Below are 17,563 nucleotides of genomic sequence, written 5' to 3' on the forward strand. Positions count from 1 at the left end.
ATAGTGAATGACATCTTTCTTGTATAAATAAAAAGTAATTCTTACTCTGCAATGTCTTTTCTTCAAGTACCTCACATGCACTGGAAGTTAATTTTTGCACACAATGCTGAACTAGGTATTATTACTGTATTTTAAAAACACAGGAGGTGAGCCACTGTAGGACTACATTGTTAGATCCACAGATCTCGGTGTCTAACTGCATATCTGTGTTGAAAGCCCTCTCAATTCACATGCTCCCATGCTGTGGCAATTGCAGCTCTCCTGTATATGGCAAACCTTGCTTGTCCCCACTACCACCAGAACAAGAGACATAGGGGTGGCAACTCCTTATGATGGTTGTGTCTCTAAAGACCCTTTGTCATGAAGTCATTCCCTCATCTGCCATCTAATCAGGGTGGTGTTTGCACTCTTTCTAATAGAAACTTCCACCAGCTAAGTACATGTTTTTGCATAGGTCCAGACATGCTTGTCTCTGTACTGTGACCTGGTGGACACACATCAGCTGCAATATCACAACTGAAAAATGGGTTCAGGCACAGTGTTAATGTAGAACTGATGCAAAATTTGCTTAAGCATGCACAGGGTCTTATGCCATAATAGAGAATACCCAGGTCTCCCAAAAACCAGAGCTAAAACTTCAGAGCTGTGGGTGTTTTTTCATATTTTGTTCCTGATGCTCTTTAGGAAATCAAAGTCTTTATTTTCTTTCTGTAACTATGAAGTCCATAAGAAATGCTACTTATTCAGTGTCGTGTGAATATCAGTGATTACCTCCTAACATAAGTGCAATTGAAAAGATTATTACACTCTGATTAAGGCTTGTTATTATTGTTTGTTTCTAGGCTCTTGTTTTTCTGTAGATCCTCAGGTGCTGCCTACAGAGAATGCTAGATAGAGCATGAAACAGAAATGAGCTTTAAGTGACATTCACACTTCCTAATCTGAGCTATTTGCAATTATTTTCTAATCTTACAAGAGAAGTATTAACAGCTTGAGACTACAAATGGTGCAGGTAACAACCACAAGAATGTCACTGTTGCAGGTCTGGTTGGAATCCTTCAAACCAAATGTTAAACATTTTCCATAACTGACTAAATTCTGAAATGCTTTTTGGCAGTCCTCCTAAATATGAAATGACTCTGTAGCAGTGAGCATTTAACACCATCACATCAAACAAACTCCTGTGTCCAAATTCTGTCTTAACTATTAGGCGAGTAAAATTTACCACTCTGTCAGGTACTACCATACTGTAGCATCCCTTAGTTTTTTTAACCTTTCTGTTTAAAAGTCTGTGGCCATCTCTGTCCCATTTAACATCAGTTTTGGCAGTGTAATCCTGATTTCCTCTTTCTAGTCAGTGTTTCCTGTTATATTTGGTTTAACATTTTGGGCATTTCCACACAGTTTAATTTGTGGGGGTAATTCTTCATGCATTTAGGGGGGCACAGGCTCCATATAGACTCTTTTAGGTTGGAGGATCATCTTGACATTTGGACGGCAGGTTGGCTGTGCTTGTGAAACGCCCAATACAATGGTTGTGGCCCCAACATGCTGTCCTTTATATCTTTCTAATAGCCATATTTTCTGCTCCATGTGCAACCTCAGCAAGCAGTTCTTTACAGGGACTCTGCCTGTCATTGCTCTTCACCACCACAGTGACCCGACTGCCTGAGTATATTGTGGAAAGACAATATAGATCAGAGGAAAGTGTCAAAAGTGAAGTTCTGGGAAAGAGATGAATGGGTTGTCATGTGAGGAAATATCTCAATGGTTGCTCCCATCTCTTCTCCCAGGCAACCAGCAGCAGGACAAGAGGGCATGGTCTTAAGCTGTGCCAGGGGAGGTTTAGGTTGGATATTAGGAAGAAATTTTTTACAGAGAGAGTAATTGGAATGGGCTGCCCGGGGAGGTGGTGGAATCACCATCCCTGGAGGTTTTTAATATGAGACTGGATGTGGCACTTCATGCCGTGGTCTAGTAACCATGGCAGTGTTGGATCAAGGATTGGACTTGATGATCTCAGAGGTTTTTTCCAAGCTGGCTGATTCTATGATTCTATTCTATGACTCTCCAAACCTTCACTGTGACCGGGGCCTTCCCAGCTGAACTGTGATCTGAATGATGATAAATACTTAGGGTAACTGGCGATGTATCTCTCTCTTAATCATTATAAGACTTTCTTTGTAGTAATGATTATATGCATTGCTAAGTGCATCCTTTCATACACCACTGTTTCTTTTGTAATTCTTTACTATTTTGCACTATAGAAAACTTATATACTTATTCGTTAAAATTGGTGTCTGTATTCCTTAAATCCATCCTCATTACCGGGTAGGGCAGGGGGGGAGGAAGGGGTGCAAAACAGATTGGCAAAACAAAAATGAAATTGAAAGGTGGGTGGAGAGTGAGATAATAACATTTGCTAGTATTACAAACTTATTCAGGACAAGAAGGATGAGGACCAGCTGAAAAAAGTTGTAGAACACAATACTTGGTAATAAAAAACCAGTGAAATTAAATGTAAATAAATGTTAAGTGATGTTTGTGGGGAAAAATAACTTCAGCTTTAACTATATATAAATCCTAACTAAACATACACAACCTCTCACTCAGGAATGAAATCTTCAAGTTATAAATAGTGGATAACTGTAGAGAAACAGTTCTATGAAAATGTCAGCTCAAAACAGAAAATATCATTACACCTCTCTGTAACTTCACAGTGTGCCCTCATCTTGAACAGTGTATATACTTCTGGTTCACTTTTCTCTACTCCCTCCCCAATCAGAAAGATACAGAGAAGACAACCAAGATGATCAAAAGCATGAAACAGTTTCAATAGAATTTTAAATAAAACATCTTAAGACTCTTCAGGCTAGAAAAAAATAAAAAAGACAAGTGAAGAGGAATGTAACAGCAGTTTATAAAATTGTCAAGGTTATGAAGGAGTTGAAGGATTGTGTACTGCCTCTTCTAGTGAGAAAAAGCTATCAGATGAAATTTGAATATGGTAAGTTCAAAACAACAACAAAAAATCCTCTTCATGTAATTAAGTTATTACAGGACATTTGTGGTATTAAAAGTTGGTAAACATTTGAAAAAGAATTGGAAGAAAACTGAAAAAAGCAACTGAATAGCTTTTGGCTGGTTCTGAACTGCAAATATGTGTGGCCTGGAAGAGCAGACTTGGGAAGTATAACTTAATAACTTTCTCTACAGCTTTGCAGAGAAATACTTGTGAGATATGGTTGATGAAACACTCAACATGAGCTGGCAGTGTGCACTGGGGAGCATGGCCAGCAGGTCAAAGGAGGTGATTCTCCCACTCTACTATTCCAGACCCCACCTGGAATACTGCATACAATTCTGGTGTCCACAACATAAGAAGGACATGGAATTGTTGGAGTAAGTCCAGAGTAAGGCCATGAAGTTGATAAGAGGACTGGAGCACCTCATCTATGAAGACAGGATGAGAAAATTGAGGTTGTTCATCCTGGAGAAGAGAACGTTGTGTGGAGACCTCATAGCAACCTTATGATATCTGAAGGGGGCCTACAGGGAAGCCGAAGAGGGGCTCTTCATCAGAAACTGTAGTGACAGGACAAGGAGTAATGGGTACAAACTTAAAGAGGAGAAATTTAGGTTAGATACTAGGAAGAAGTTTCTTTAGTGTGAGGGTGGTTAGACACAGGAACAGGTTGCCCAGGGAGGTTGTGGGTTCCCCAACACTGTCAATGTTCAAAGCCAGGTTGGATAAGGCCTTGAGCAACCTGGTCTAGTGAGAAATGTCACTGCATACGGCAGGGACGTTGGGACTAGATAATTTTTAAGGTCCATACCAACCCTTAGCATTCTATTATTCTATGAAATATAATTGTTCTTGCGTAAGCATCTTCTCCTAGTTAACGTTTGATGATCAAACAAGTGTTTGATCTTGTCCTGCCATTTTTCGTAGGCCTTCTGCAGAGCTGGGTTACAACATGCCTGTATGCATTAAAGGAGATATAAAAGAGACAAGATAATGAGGTACATTGAACTTGGTCTTACCTGGTACAGAGATGAATGGTCTATTATGTTCTCTACTTTTTTTATAAATTTAATTAAATAAACATTTCTTCCCTTATGTATCTCTCTAAACAGAATTAATAAGTGTTTAATTCTGCTTCATGTTGTATTTGGTATAGTTTTCGTTCTAGAAAAGTTTATTTAATTTATTAAGATATGCAAAAGTACCTCAATTTTCATGCTATGGATGGAGCACAGGATATTGTTATTGCAGACAAAAAGAATAGTGACATTTTGAGTTTGAGGTATTCATTGTAATATTTCTACTAATAATTAGCTGGTTTTGTACTAAGATCTGGCTTAAGACTGCTTATGTTTGAGGAGGCACGGATTTCTAAGTGTTTCTTTTTTTTAAGGAGTCCATTAGCCCCACAAATTAGAATTCAATAATAAAGTGAAACATGATATATGGGCTACACCTATACAGACAAACTGATCATCCTTTGTTTTGCTTGAGGGTCAAGTTTGTCTCATTAACACCTTTGCATATACATTAAGTTCCAACCTGAGCTAAAAGTACTTTTGACAGAGAAGCCCAGGCAGGAATGGAGTAGAAATTTATGCAAAGCTCAACACCTGACCTTCCATAAGGACATGGAAGCAGTCTGCACAAGTGTCTTCTGGCTGTGGGCCACAGGGCATTTTTACTGCGGATCAGAAAGAGAAGGCCATCCCTGAGACCCTTTCCTTTCTGCCCTGATTTGTTCTGTGAACAGTGACAAAGCAAGGAGCTTAAAGTCAACAGACACCATCAGGCAGTTTGTCCTGGACAGCTTGCTAGCAGCACTCTATCTTCCACAACTAATATCTGTTACCCAGCATATATACCACATGGCATGGAAATGAATTAATCTTCAGAGCATTCCTATGCTGTAGGTAAATGTTGCTCTTAAAGAAAAAAAACCCAAACAATGAGCCAACTCCTCAAAAGACAGGAGACAGGCAGCAACAGGAGGGCTTCTGAAATTGCCTGGTGGCTGGGCTCACAATTCAGGAATTCTTTTCATTCCTGGTGTTGCGTAGAGGTCATCTTGCTCTTTGATGTAGCCTAGAAAATGAAATGAGCTATTAAAGTCTGGGTACATTTCCCCATTAGATTAGAAACATTTACAAGCCCAGCATTGCACATAAAACACAGATAGCACTTCTCATGCCAAAACCATAACCAGACTTTGTTTCTTGTTCATTTTGGATAGTGTGACCTGTGGTCTCTCTTTCTCTATTTCGCTTGTGGTTTACTGCATTATGTAATTGTTACATCCACTTAAAGGCCAGCCAAAGTAAAAGTACATTTTGTTGGAGGTGAGATGTAAACAAATGTTTGATCTTGTCCTGCCATTTTTCTTAAGCTTTCTGCAGAGCTGGGTTACAACATGCCTGTATGCATTAAAGGAGATATATTTTAGAATCCAGATTGGATTGTTCATAAACACTTCAAGGTACTGCAAACCTAGGTTAAGAGCTATCATGTCTCAGGAACTGCCTAAATAGGTAGTTATTGTATACACTCATTGAGTTCTTTACAATAGAACTGTGTTCAAGAGCAAATGGACATATATGAATATTTATTTTCAATGTCAATTTTCACCACTGCTTCCACATGCTAGCTTAAAAGTAATCACTTAAACAAAGACAGCAAGGAATTCTTACAAACCTTGCTGATCTACATCTAAAATCTAAACACCAAATATAAATTATTGAATACTGTTTTATAAGAACTTAAGCATTTTTTCCCTGTATTTTTACTTTAAACAGATGCTGTAGATATAGATGTAGTCTTTTTGCATTTATATAGGTCTGGTGTTATTAAGAATACCCACATGAGAGAAGGTTACAAAGATGATCCTTGTAAGAAGGTGAATCAGATGGCATATATTGTAATATAGGGTACTTCTTGCTGTAGCTGATTGACACATTTAGAAAAGCTGATACTTTGATGAGAAGATCAACTGTACAATATTCTCGCAGAATCTTCTCCAGAGTCTCAATGCAAACTAACATAAGGATGCAACGTCTGTGTCAAGAGAAATAAACACACACTAAACCAGACATTTATTTTCCTCAAACTAAGCTCTAAAAGCATATGCAACAAAATACTAGGAAAAGGTAGAAATGCCAACTTTACAGCAACAGTCACATTTCAGATAAAGAAAAGCTTTTATATGAAGTTGTATCCACAGTCTCCAGCATAAAATATAAATAGTTCCCGCTATAACACTTTATAACTGAGAAGGAAGCATTCCTAGGAGTGAATAATTTGATTTAAAAAATTCTGCTGTTCAACAAGCATTTAGTATTTGCAATTAAAAATGCATATCCATCAGCTAATATGTAGGAACACTGGTAAAATATGTTTGATGATTTTATTCAGGTGCATGATCAGAGCTTAGCATAAAGACCGTCATATAAAATTGGAAAGGACTAATGTTGAGCACATATACTGAGTCATTAATTTATCTTATTTTTAATAACTTGATTGACCTCTGCTATTCCTGTTTTTCATGTGAGGAGAACTCTAGCTAAATGTTTTATTTGTTAATTCTCTTTTCTTAAAATAGTCTGGGAGGAACTGAATGGCATTGTTCTTCCCCTCACTATATGTTGGAGATCAGGGATTTTTGTTTTGCACAAGGCACCTTTGCTTTACTCTGCCTCACCTCCCTAAAATGTCCAGAAGAGGTGGCAAGCTGCTTTTGATCATATGAAACTTACTACATTCAATGGGAAAAGGGAGCTGGTTGTGGTCAGATGTGGGCATCAAGTTGTCATTTAGAAAAGAGTTCCCAGCTAATGGATAAAGTATTTTTAAGCATGCTGGAATGGTTCCACAGCCAAGCTGTTATAAATGAATAGGACTTCTGTTATAAGCCTTGATCTCTTCCCTCCCTCCTCCCTTTCTACTTCCCCCCACCTCTTTGTAAGGATGAGTCAATATGCTTCTAATTGGGTGTCTTTTCTGGACTTTTTTTCCAGGTTTTAGGCATTAAGAAAGTTCAAATCCTTAAACACATAGCCCAAGTGACCAGAAACCATTTTTTTCTTTAACAGATTTATTGCTTCAAGAGGTTATTAGTTTCAGAAGGTTTAAGTATTGTTATGGAATTTTTTTCTGCACATAGAAAATGTAAAAGGAACTCAGTTGTGCTTCAGTGAAATGGCATTATCATCCCAAGAATGAACAAGCTGATTTGTTATGTCCTTAACAAGAAGCCAGTCAACTTCTAAATAGTGTTGTGGGATTGTTCTCAAACCGTGGCCCACTATGCTTTCACAGATAACTACCCTGGTATCTCAGTGGTAGCTCTGATTTTGTCATCACATCCTTTCTGACTGCCTAAGGAAAACGAAAGTGCGTAAAGCCATCTCTGTCAATAATATGACAGATGAGGTGGGCCAAACTTGAATGCTGATAGTCTGGCAAGATTAAAAATCTGGTCATGGAGACTTCTAATGGAGACTCCTGACAAGGTCCTGGTGAAGATCATTGACAGGTGTGTTTACTGATTTTGCAAATTTTTGTCTTGAGAGTTTTAACAAATAATTTCTGCTTGGAATTCACTGGTACCTGCCTACCCAGGATCCCAGGTGAATATAACCTTCCTGGAAAGCAAATACTGCCATTCTTATTTCACAGATATAAAAAGCAGGCAAGCAAAGATTAAGTGCTTTGTTTGTAGATATAGTGAAAGTTTGTGGTAGATTTTAGAAGAGAGTTGAGGTTTCCTGTGTTAAAAAAAAAAAAAAAAAATTTATCTGGGACTCAAAATTTATATGCACTGAGACCATGTTCAGTTTAAGGTTTGAGTGCTTTTTGGAGAACAAAAATGAAATCCCTCATAATATTAGAATGAAATTTTATACATTCCTTTGTGAAGAACAGAATGTAATGACTGAACTGTATAAGCCATTTATGTGTAGGGATAGTCTCTTATATGGACCAAGTCTGATGTCTAGGGTAAAGAATCAGATTTGCTCTTTGCAAATTAGCATAAGATCTCATTGTGTGTAGATGTGAAGAAATTATTCTACACTTCTATTACTGAATTCTTGCACCTGTCCCTGAAATATCTGGTGTTGCCTGCTCTGAGACAGGCTGCTCTAGGAAAATCTATGGAGTGATTCAACATGCCAGTTCCTCAGGTCTGCCCTCTCACCATGTGAGACTGCATGTGTGATGGGAATTGTAGAGCATCTGTGAGCAAAGAGAAGTGAAAATCAGTGCCCTTCTGCAATGACGTGTTCCTTGGTCTTCCTACCTCCTTCTCCTCCTTCTGAAATTACCTAGGGAGAAGAAACTAGACACTGAAATCAGACACCTAGCAACTGTAAATAAAAGTACTCTTTTGCTGTTCAGTAGTGTCCATCTCTTACCTTTGCCAGAATGCTATTAAAAAACACTATTAAATATATTCACCAACTCAGATTTCCTTCCTGTTACCTCTGTGAATCATTACTAGTGGATATGAAATGAGAACGTCAGAAAACTGAAGACAGAAAACTGTTGGGGTAAATGAGGCCTTCAATTCTTTTTCTCTGTAATGCTATATTTCTTTTCTGACTAACAGTCAAGGAAGTACTATCTTTCCAGTGGAAGCAAAGTTATGTGCTTCCTGTGTAGTCTGCTTGGACAGACCCTCCAAACCTGCCCAGATCTTCAGCATCTTCCTTCCAATTTCCTTCCTCATTTCTATTAAATGAAAAGAAGGTTGAATTTTATGCAGATTTAGACCAATGCATATGAGTTTAGAAGAAGAGCAAAAAGGAGAATGATGATCAGAAATGTCACCAGGCGTGTACAGATTGGTTTCCCCAGTTCTGGAAGTCATCAGATTACAGACTAATATTCTTGGGTTTAAAAAAAAAAATGAGTTCCCCAAACTCTCAACTTGAACTTCCTCTCGAAGCTCTTAGGAGGCTTTTCCACCAGAACCTCCCTTCTAATTCTGCAGTGGAGGTAAAAATTAAATAGGCTTGTTCCCACAAGACTGGAGAATTGTAACCACTCTGGACTTGATTCTAACATGTGCTAACAGGCCAGTTTCACAGATGATAATTGTTAACCTTTTACAGTAGCAATATGAAAATGAGTCATAAATCCTAACTCAAATCACATATGTTCATACTGCAGTCTCAGCCCTCAGTTTCTATACAGGTAACTCCCTCACACAATTATTTGTCCTTAGCCCTGCTCTTAGGGAGAGGAACACATTCCTTCTGAATTCTATATAAATTTTACCTATGCCTGCCCTTCACAGGACATGAGCAGGGGCTCTCAACTGCTTTCAAACCTTCATTTATCCAGAAAAATCTGTCTTTTTAATGTTGTTTGTTAAATGTGCTTCTCTTACTGACTGACGGGAAAAACAGTCATGTGGCTGAAATATTCCAGCAATAAATAGCTCTTGTGATTATCGAATGCCTTGGACCCATTTCAGCATTTAATCACCCTCAAAAGCCATAAATTGCCTCATATACTCCTTTACTACGAACATTGTCTCTTAATCAAACTGGACTACTAAGTTTAAAAGACATTACCCACTTATACGTGAATTTTGGTAGGTTATGAGAATAATGAGCCAGATGTACAGGAGATGTAAAGAGCAATAAAGGTTGAAAGTTCATAACTTACAGCTTATAAAACCTGAGAAGGGCAGAAATATGTGATATTAGCAGAGAAAGCAAACAACGGGTTCATGGTCATTTACAGTCAACATGAAAATGTTTACATTACTTCTAGTCCTTAGCAGTGTCAAAGACAAGCTTAGACCTGTTGACAGGAGTAGGTTTCAGTACGGTCTGATACTTAGTACTGCCTATATTTTTACTTGGGAAGGTCTTTGTGTCCCAACCCAGAGATAAAACTTTGCTCCAGAAACCCTTCTTGTATTGACTTTATAGAATTGTGAAAGAGATTGCTTAAAAGGGAATTGCCAGCATTGTCACTTCTGAAGTTTAAATTTATGTACCAATTTTTATTATATGTTATTTATCCATACTTAAAGCAAATAGTCCAAATAATTGCTTTTTTTATTCTGTTCAGGTGCTGTAAGCATTCTTGCTGATAGTTGTCTATAAAAGTCTACTGTACACACACCTTACCACTGTTTATTAACTGCATTAGAAATTAAAGTTTTTAACTGGTTCAACTACATGGGCTATCACAAAGTGTGACATAAGCAAACCTCATCTGTGCACAGTAGCATGGAGTGTGTGTTTGTGTGTTGAATCATAAAGTTGTAATGAAAATATTTTATGGTAGGATCTTCTCAGTCCCAGCTCAAGAGCTTCAGATCCGTGACCTATGATACAGTCTCTGCTAAGCTAAATATAACACTGACTTGGTTTGGTAGTGTGTGTACTTGCAAATGGAAATTAAACATCTAGATTTTGCTAGGGGATTGTAGGTATAGCCTGTGTTTTGCAAAGATAAGTGAGGTATCATAAACTGAACAAGTGGAAATCTTCTGATTTTGCACAGAGTATAGCATAGGTGACAAGAGTACAACTTTTCCAGTTTTAATAGAGCCACATCCCCTGTAACTGATCTAGTTATACAATCAATCTCCCAAATTGCACATGGCACGCAAAAAACTGATTCCTTCCCAATGGTGATATTTTATGAGATTGGCTGTGGATTTATAAGCAGGCAGAATATTTTAAAATGCAACCAAAATCCAAAGACAGAAAGACTTAAGCAGAAAGAACCGAGTAATAAATTAATGAAATTAAACATTCTTTATACATGAAAAAATAAGTTTTAGTATTGATTAAGGCAGTGAGAAGCACAATTCTATCCCATTGCTACCATATTATTGTCACTTCAACCTGAACTTGCAATTTTCACAAGTTTCAGCATTAATCTTTGAAACTGTCATCTGTTATGCTTAATGAAATTAAGTGACAATTGTATTTCTTTTATTACATTAGTATAATTAGAGTTTTTAGAAAACATACTTTAGGGTTAAAATAAATCATAAAAGTTCATTAACTATTGCACGATAAGAAGTCCATCTTGCCAGTTGTTTTACTAAAATATTTTAGGTTTGTGTTACTGTTACTTTGTCTCTGTTAATAAATATTGATTAGGATTAAATACTTTATAACATATCTTTTTCCATTCATGAGTTCTGGGCATCCACCTTCACAAATGAGGATAAATGTATAATCTCATGGTCTAGTGTAGCATATCCTTTATGCATGCACATTGTGAGTGTAGTTAACTACGGATGTCTAGACAGATACTTAGACAGACATTAATGGATATGTATAGAAATATGTTGTGTATTTCTTAAACACTAGCTTTGTTTTACCAAATTCCCAAATTGTATATTTCCCTGCAAAGTGTAGAGCAAATTAATGTAATAGTTTACAGATTGCTGTATCCATGGGTCAAGATTCCAATTTTGTTTGCATCAATGTGAGGCCAAAGTCATTCAATTGTTCCCAAGTTCACTCATTTGAGAAAACGAGATAAAATACTTTCTGCTTTATTTTAAAAAGTAATAATACAACTGAAAGTATTTAAAAACTAATAGTCGGAATGGTGACTATCCTTGAAATGGCATTGGTAATTTCCTCTTGTGTCTTTCTAGTTATTTCAGCAACTCTACAGGACGAGGAAGGGAACTGAGCAAAAGCCAAGTGCTCCTTAGCTTTTCTTTCTCTTTCTGGGGAAAATCCCCATCCTAACAGTGTAGTCACAGAATTAAATCAAACCTAGACCCAAGATTTGTATTCATTTCATTTAGCAAAGTAAGAAACTGAGGCAGATGACTATTTTTCCTTCATTCCTCATTCCTTGTTTTAGAGAAATGAAGTGTCTCTTTCCATTTTTACTTGCATGGGTTGCAAGACAGCTTGTCTGTCAATGTAGACAAACAGTAACTTTTTGATCCAGATGAAGTTTTGTAATCATGTTATTTTGTAACATTATTTTTTAATTTTAGTTCTGTTCAATGTAGAGAATTGTATATTCCTGGCTGGCAAAAGCCCCATTATTTTAGGCAAGTATACAAACAAATAAAATCATGATAGTTAAAAATACTAGTAGAACTAACTGAGGTTTATTTTTATGTTAGTTTTTCCTATGACTTACATTTTACATGAACTATCTGAATGAGCACTTGATGATAAGACTTTAGTCCAGTCATTTATATGGATGCCAAAATGAAAAGCTAGGAGGATATATTCAGGCAATGAAAGAAAATATTGATTATGAGATAGAACAAAGAGAGGAAAAAAACAACCTCATTAAATACTTTACTTCAAGAAAACTATAATTCCCAGAATTAGTGGTACTGGTTATTTTTTTTTCCAGTTGTAAAGATATGAGTGAGAAATAACTGTGTAAGATGGTACAGTTGTGAGTGAGAAGCATGAGAAAATAAATTCTATGTGTAGCAATGACTTTTTATCAAAGATTTGTCAAAGGTTGTGCATTCAGTATTATGGACTCGTAATATGCAAATGCATTCAGCTGTTAATACACATTCACAGAATACATGTTAGTGATTCCAAAGGAGCTGTTACAATATGTGCTCTGAATATGTATTAGGAATAATACACAATATGTAAGTAAGAGTATTATGAAAATATAAGATAGAATGCACAATGTTTTTAATACTCATTCATAGTGTACTCCCTGGCAGCTCAAAAGGAGCAACTGTACTCTGTATTATGAATTCATATTAAAGATGCACAAAATTAACTAAATTTTTATAGATCTCAGGATGTGTTACCATGATTTCACACAGCAATATATCACAGTCTTCTGTTCCACTGCATTATTGATTCTATTTGTAAAACATACTTGGTTTAGTATTTATAATTTTAAAATTTTTGGGAAGGATTCACTAGGTAGTCTTTTCACATGGAAATATTTTTGGGTTTTTGTAGAATTCTAGATATGGTATTTTTCTAAACATCATTTTATATTGGTGATTAGTTTGATACTGCTGAGAAAAGGTAATGTAAATTTCATGAATACTCACAATTGTAAGGAATTAGCAGAAGCAAAAGGAACCTTGTTACCCTGAAAAACATCAGAAATATTTGGCTTAATTTTTTTTTTGTATGCTATAAATACAGCCTCTAGGACTATTAGGACTTAATGTTTCAGGTAAATTCATTACATGATTATTAATTTACTAAGTCTCTATATAGCTCACATTACAATATTCTGTGTTCAGCTAGCTTTTTAATCAATATTCTCTTAAAATTCCTGCCCAGTTAGCTCAAAAGATGCTGTTGTCCATTGCTTGCCTTTGCTGAGATGTTCTCTAATGTGAATACAAGTTCCAAATAATCTTGAGAGCATTAAAAAATCAGTACTGAGTTTGAAACATTATTTTTTGCTGAATGTTAAGTTTCTTCTGAAATCCTAAATAAGCTTTTTATTAATGAAGGAACAATATTAACTGCAAAGTGAAACACTGAATAACTGAAGGAATATATGCAAAGAAATTAACTGTTGCAATCCAGTACACTTAGTTGTAATTGAATACTGAATACTTCTTCTTGACTTATTAGTAAGAAGGTAATGAATTACTAGTTGACATTTTGTTATGATGAAACGTCATTTTGCATGCCTTAATATATGATCTGTTATTTTTCACGGGGTCTATTACCTGCTTGAGTGAGCTACTTGCTTGAGCTTGCTAAGTAATAGCTGAAACTACCAGAAGCCATGTCATGTGATGTGTTTCATCCTAAGCAGGACAAAGCTTGTCGAGCTGAATTCGTCTTCATGCAACTCCTAGGACTTCACTGGAGTTACATCAAAAATAATTAATCTCAGAGATTTGTTTTACTTAATCATTTATCAATTTTAATGAAATCTTTGCCACCTGTGTGAGATGTTTTACAGAAACAAAATATTTCTTACACTATTATACTTACGATAAACAGAAAAATAAAATAGAGAAAAATCCCTTTTCCTATTTTAAATTCATGTTTACACTGAGTTTAACTCACAATTGACAGCTTGAGCCAGCACAAAGCAGTCATTAAGCCTCATATTCCCTTTCTCCCCACTATAGAGTCCATCCTGCTGCAGGAAAACATCAAACCTGAAAAAGTATCATTTATGGTAGAAAACCCTCTTGCTCCCAGGTCAATATACAGCATTACTGGAACAAGTTGCTTCTCCAAAAGAGAATGCATTTCTTTATTCCATTTCTGGTTATGGAAGGAGTTAAATCAGCATGTGTCTAGTTTCATTTTAGATATTCAACTATTTATTTGCTTCTATGTTTGTGCACTTTGGAGGTGGATTTTTCCTTGGCCTAGAAGGCCCTGTTAGGACCAGCTGGTATCTAAGGCACTGGCAATCCCACAGCACTTTATGCTTTATGAAGTACAAATCCTCATCTAGAACGCAGCAGAAATCAGCTCTGCTCTGGCATCTGAGAATTTACATGTCTATAAACAGGATGTTTTGCGGAAGGATAGTATACAAGCTAGGCCATGAACACCAGGCACCAAAGGCACTCCAAAGCAGGCACTTTTTTTTTTTATATTGTGCTTTTACGCATATACTGCACATATTTCTGCTTCTGATCTAAATTAAAAGAAAAAAATAATTTGTAAGCTTCACTTGTATATCTTTTTATTCACTTGTTATTTTACAATATAATTTAGTTTTAACTCCAAGTTTTTTATTTAGCCCTTTTAATGAAAGCAGTCCTCCCATTTCAGAATTTCTGCACTATAAAATATTTAGGACAGAGATCCTGCCATGATCCTAATACTGAAAAGAGCGATGAAGTTTAGAATAATATAGATATGTTAAAAATGCATATTGGAAAGTTGAAAGTCATATTCTCAGACATAGCAGAAGGCTAATTTAAATTCACAGGTACTAAGGTACAAGCAATCAATCACAAAAAGATTCAATAACATTATTGCCCATTTTTCAGAACTATTTAAGTGATCTAGGGTGTTAAGATTGATGGAAAATGTTTTCAGCTTCCTCTGTTCCTGCTGACAGAAGGAAATCAGCATCAGTTAAAGAGTAGCCTTAGGGAGGAAAGAGTAATGTCAAGATAGGGAGAAAATTTGGATACCTAGACCTGCACTGATCCCTAATTAATAGCTATTGATCATATTTTTTATTGGAAGAGTTATTCATTGTTGAGATGAGCATCTCTGCTATCCACAACTTCCTCCAAAACAAACTATCTGATACCCAAAAAAAGCAAAGACTAGAAGTTTGCCTTGGAAAACTCAAGCTAGAAATATAGCTCCAGATTTTAATAATGTGAGTAAGTAAACTTTGCACCAGTTAATTTTCTGATGTTGTGGGTTACTTTAAACAAACAACAACAGTGTCTTTCTAAAACACTTTTTTTGTTCAATGACAAATCTATTTTTATTGGAGGTAATATCTATTGCATGGTTTGTGTAGGAACTCAGGCTAGGAAATGGTGATAAACAATTTTGTCCTGAAGACATACGACTATATTCTACATTTTGTGTGCTTTTAATAGAGATGTGTTTTCATTTTTTTTAACAGAGAAAAAAAATTTGGAGGGTTTTTTGGTGGTGGTGGTGGCATGGTTTTATTGTGAGGTGTTTGTTTTTTGATTTTGGGGGGGTTTTTTTGGACATTTTTACCTGCCTACAAACTGTACTTATTTTCCATTTAGAAACCTTTTGAGTTTCTCTTCACATCCACTCCAAAATCTGCCATTACTTGCCTATAAGACCTGAATTTTATGGTCTAGCAATGGAAGACTATATTGGAATACTTATGTGCAACAGCCTACAACTCAGTTGCTATAATAAGATACAGTGTATCTCATATTTGTAGCTGAATTGAAAGATTGCTGGTGTTAATATCTGAACTGCCCACTTTCTGAGAATTTTCAATAACATTTTAGAATGATATGTATTACACAGGAAAGTAACACAACAATTATTTTAGATTAGCTGAGTATTTGTTAGAAGTATGTTGTACTGCCAGGAAGTGCTTATACCAATGAGCTTTGCCCATCTGTGATATCATATTAACAGTGACCACATCTGGACCCATCTTTTTAGAATTATCACAATCTCTGGTATGTAATATATTATGTATTGCACAATATTTTTAATGTGCTATTTCAGTGAATTGCGGTTTTTGTGTATTGAATTCTCTTACCTTTTCTTAATCTCATTTTGTTTAGGATTATCTCCCACTACATCAGCTGCAATGTCTGCTGGAGATCCTGTTAATTCATCTAGTTGCTGTAAATTCTACAACTGAACCTTGGGAGGATGAGCTCATCCAGTGATCTTTTAAAAGAAGATAAACTGAAAGTAATGGAGTTTACCATATGGTTTCATAGATAAGGTTAAAAAAACCCAAATCACCAACCCTGCACAGTGTTATCTTTTCACAGGCATTTACTATCCAATGAAATATTTTGAAGGCAGGGTGTGGCTGCCTAAATTATTGCTCCTCCCACTGCTCTCTGCTATGTTTCCAGTTTCAGAGGGAAAAACACAAGCTTGTATGTCGAGAGTGAGTCATAACCTCTCTTCTGCTACTGACTCACTTGGGAGTTTGAGGTAAGTCATTCTACCTTGTGTCTCAATTGCTCTGCCCGCAGGACAGCAAGGAGAGGACTATGGAAAGTTATGCAATGTTTTCAGAGATGAGAAGTGTAGATATTGAAACCAATATTATTATTATTCCACAGTACAATAATAACTTTGTGTGCCCCAAAATGGATTTTTTTACACAGCTTATTTCCTACAAAAAACATTCATTTTTTCCCCATTTTGTTATATAAAAATTTAAAGAAAGACTTAGGTTACTGAAATGCTTTAAAATTATAGTATTTCTTAGAGGAAAGTGTATGCACCTTTTGTCACACTGTTCTCCTTTGCACCAACATCAATAATAGTGCTATACAACGGTGCAAATTACCGAGGACGTCTGAAGTCTGAGTTGGCCCTGAAGAGTGTGGAGTTACATGCAGCACTGGCTTCTAGTCAGGTATTTACACGCTGTCGTGGTTGTTTTGCAAACATGGCAGGGAAATGATAAACTTTAAAAAGTGAACTTTTAATACCTGAGCATATTCCTTAGCATACGTGATATCAGAATAAATATCCACCAGTTCTAATCTCATATGTTAGGATGCAGATAGTCTATAATTTGGCTGTCTTCCTACTTTTGTTTCGCAAAAAACATATCTATCGAAGTATCTCACTGTAATGATACATATCAGTAAAGTATATTTACTAAACCATAACAAAAAACCTCCTTGTAAATTTAAAGAAAAATACATTTTAAACATATACAAGCTTTGATAGCGCAAGGTGACATACTGTGACAAGCAAGGCAAAGCATGTAGGTTGGGGACACCAGCACACACGTGAGCAATAACTGCAGTACCCCACGGTGTGGGCAAGAACGGAGCATGAGGCTCATGATCACATCAGTCGGTGCCACGGGAAAGAAATGTATTTCCTATATGGAGAAAGTCCAGGTAACGCTGCTTGGCAGATGACAGCA

General features: G+C 36.2%; 1 protein-coding gene and 1 long non-coding RNA gene across 4 annotated transcripts in view; one reads left to right on the top strand and one right to left on the bottom strand.

Annotated features, from left to right (window-relative positions):
- MDFIC (MyoD family inhibitor domain containing) overlaps window positions 1-17,563 on the top strand; it is a 75,587-nt gene that overhangs the window by 5,154 nt on the left and 52,870 nt on the right. For 2 of the 3 annotated variants that reach the window (XR_003530315.1, XM_027659369.1), the window contains exon 1: window positions 16,516-16,611. The exons of the other annotated variant lie outside the window; for it this stretch is intronic. The gene's annotated coding sequence lies outside the window, so the exon portion shown is untranslated. Of the gene's footprint in view, window positions 1-16,515; window positions 16,612-17,563 lie in introns of those variants that run through there. 3 annotated transcript variants of the gene reach the window in all.
- Window positions 3,791-16,423, bottom strand: LOC113954714. The gene is made up of 4 exons (XR_003530317.1): window positions 16,202-16,423; window positions 13,053-13,093; window positions 5,883-6,076; window positions 3,791-5,110 (listed from the first exon to the last, which is right to left on the bottom strand). It is a non-coding gene; the product is annotated as an uncharacterized LOC113954714 (long non-coding RNA).

This window comes from Corapipo altera, unplaced genomic scaffold (assembly GCF_003945725.1).
Source record: "Corapipo altera isolate COAL_440 unplaced genomic scaffold, ASM394572v1 1, whole genome shotgun sequence".
Taxonomy (NCBI): domain Eukaryota; kingdom Metazoa; phylum Chordata; class Aves; order Passeriformes; family Pipridae; genus Corapipo; species Corapipo altera.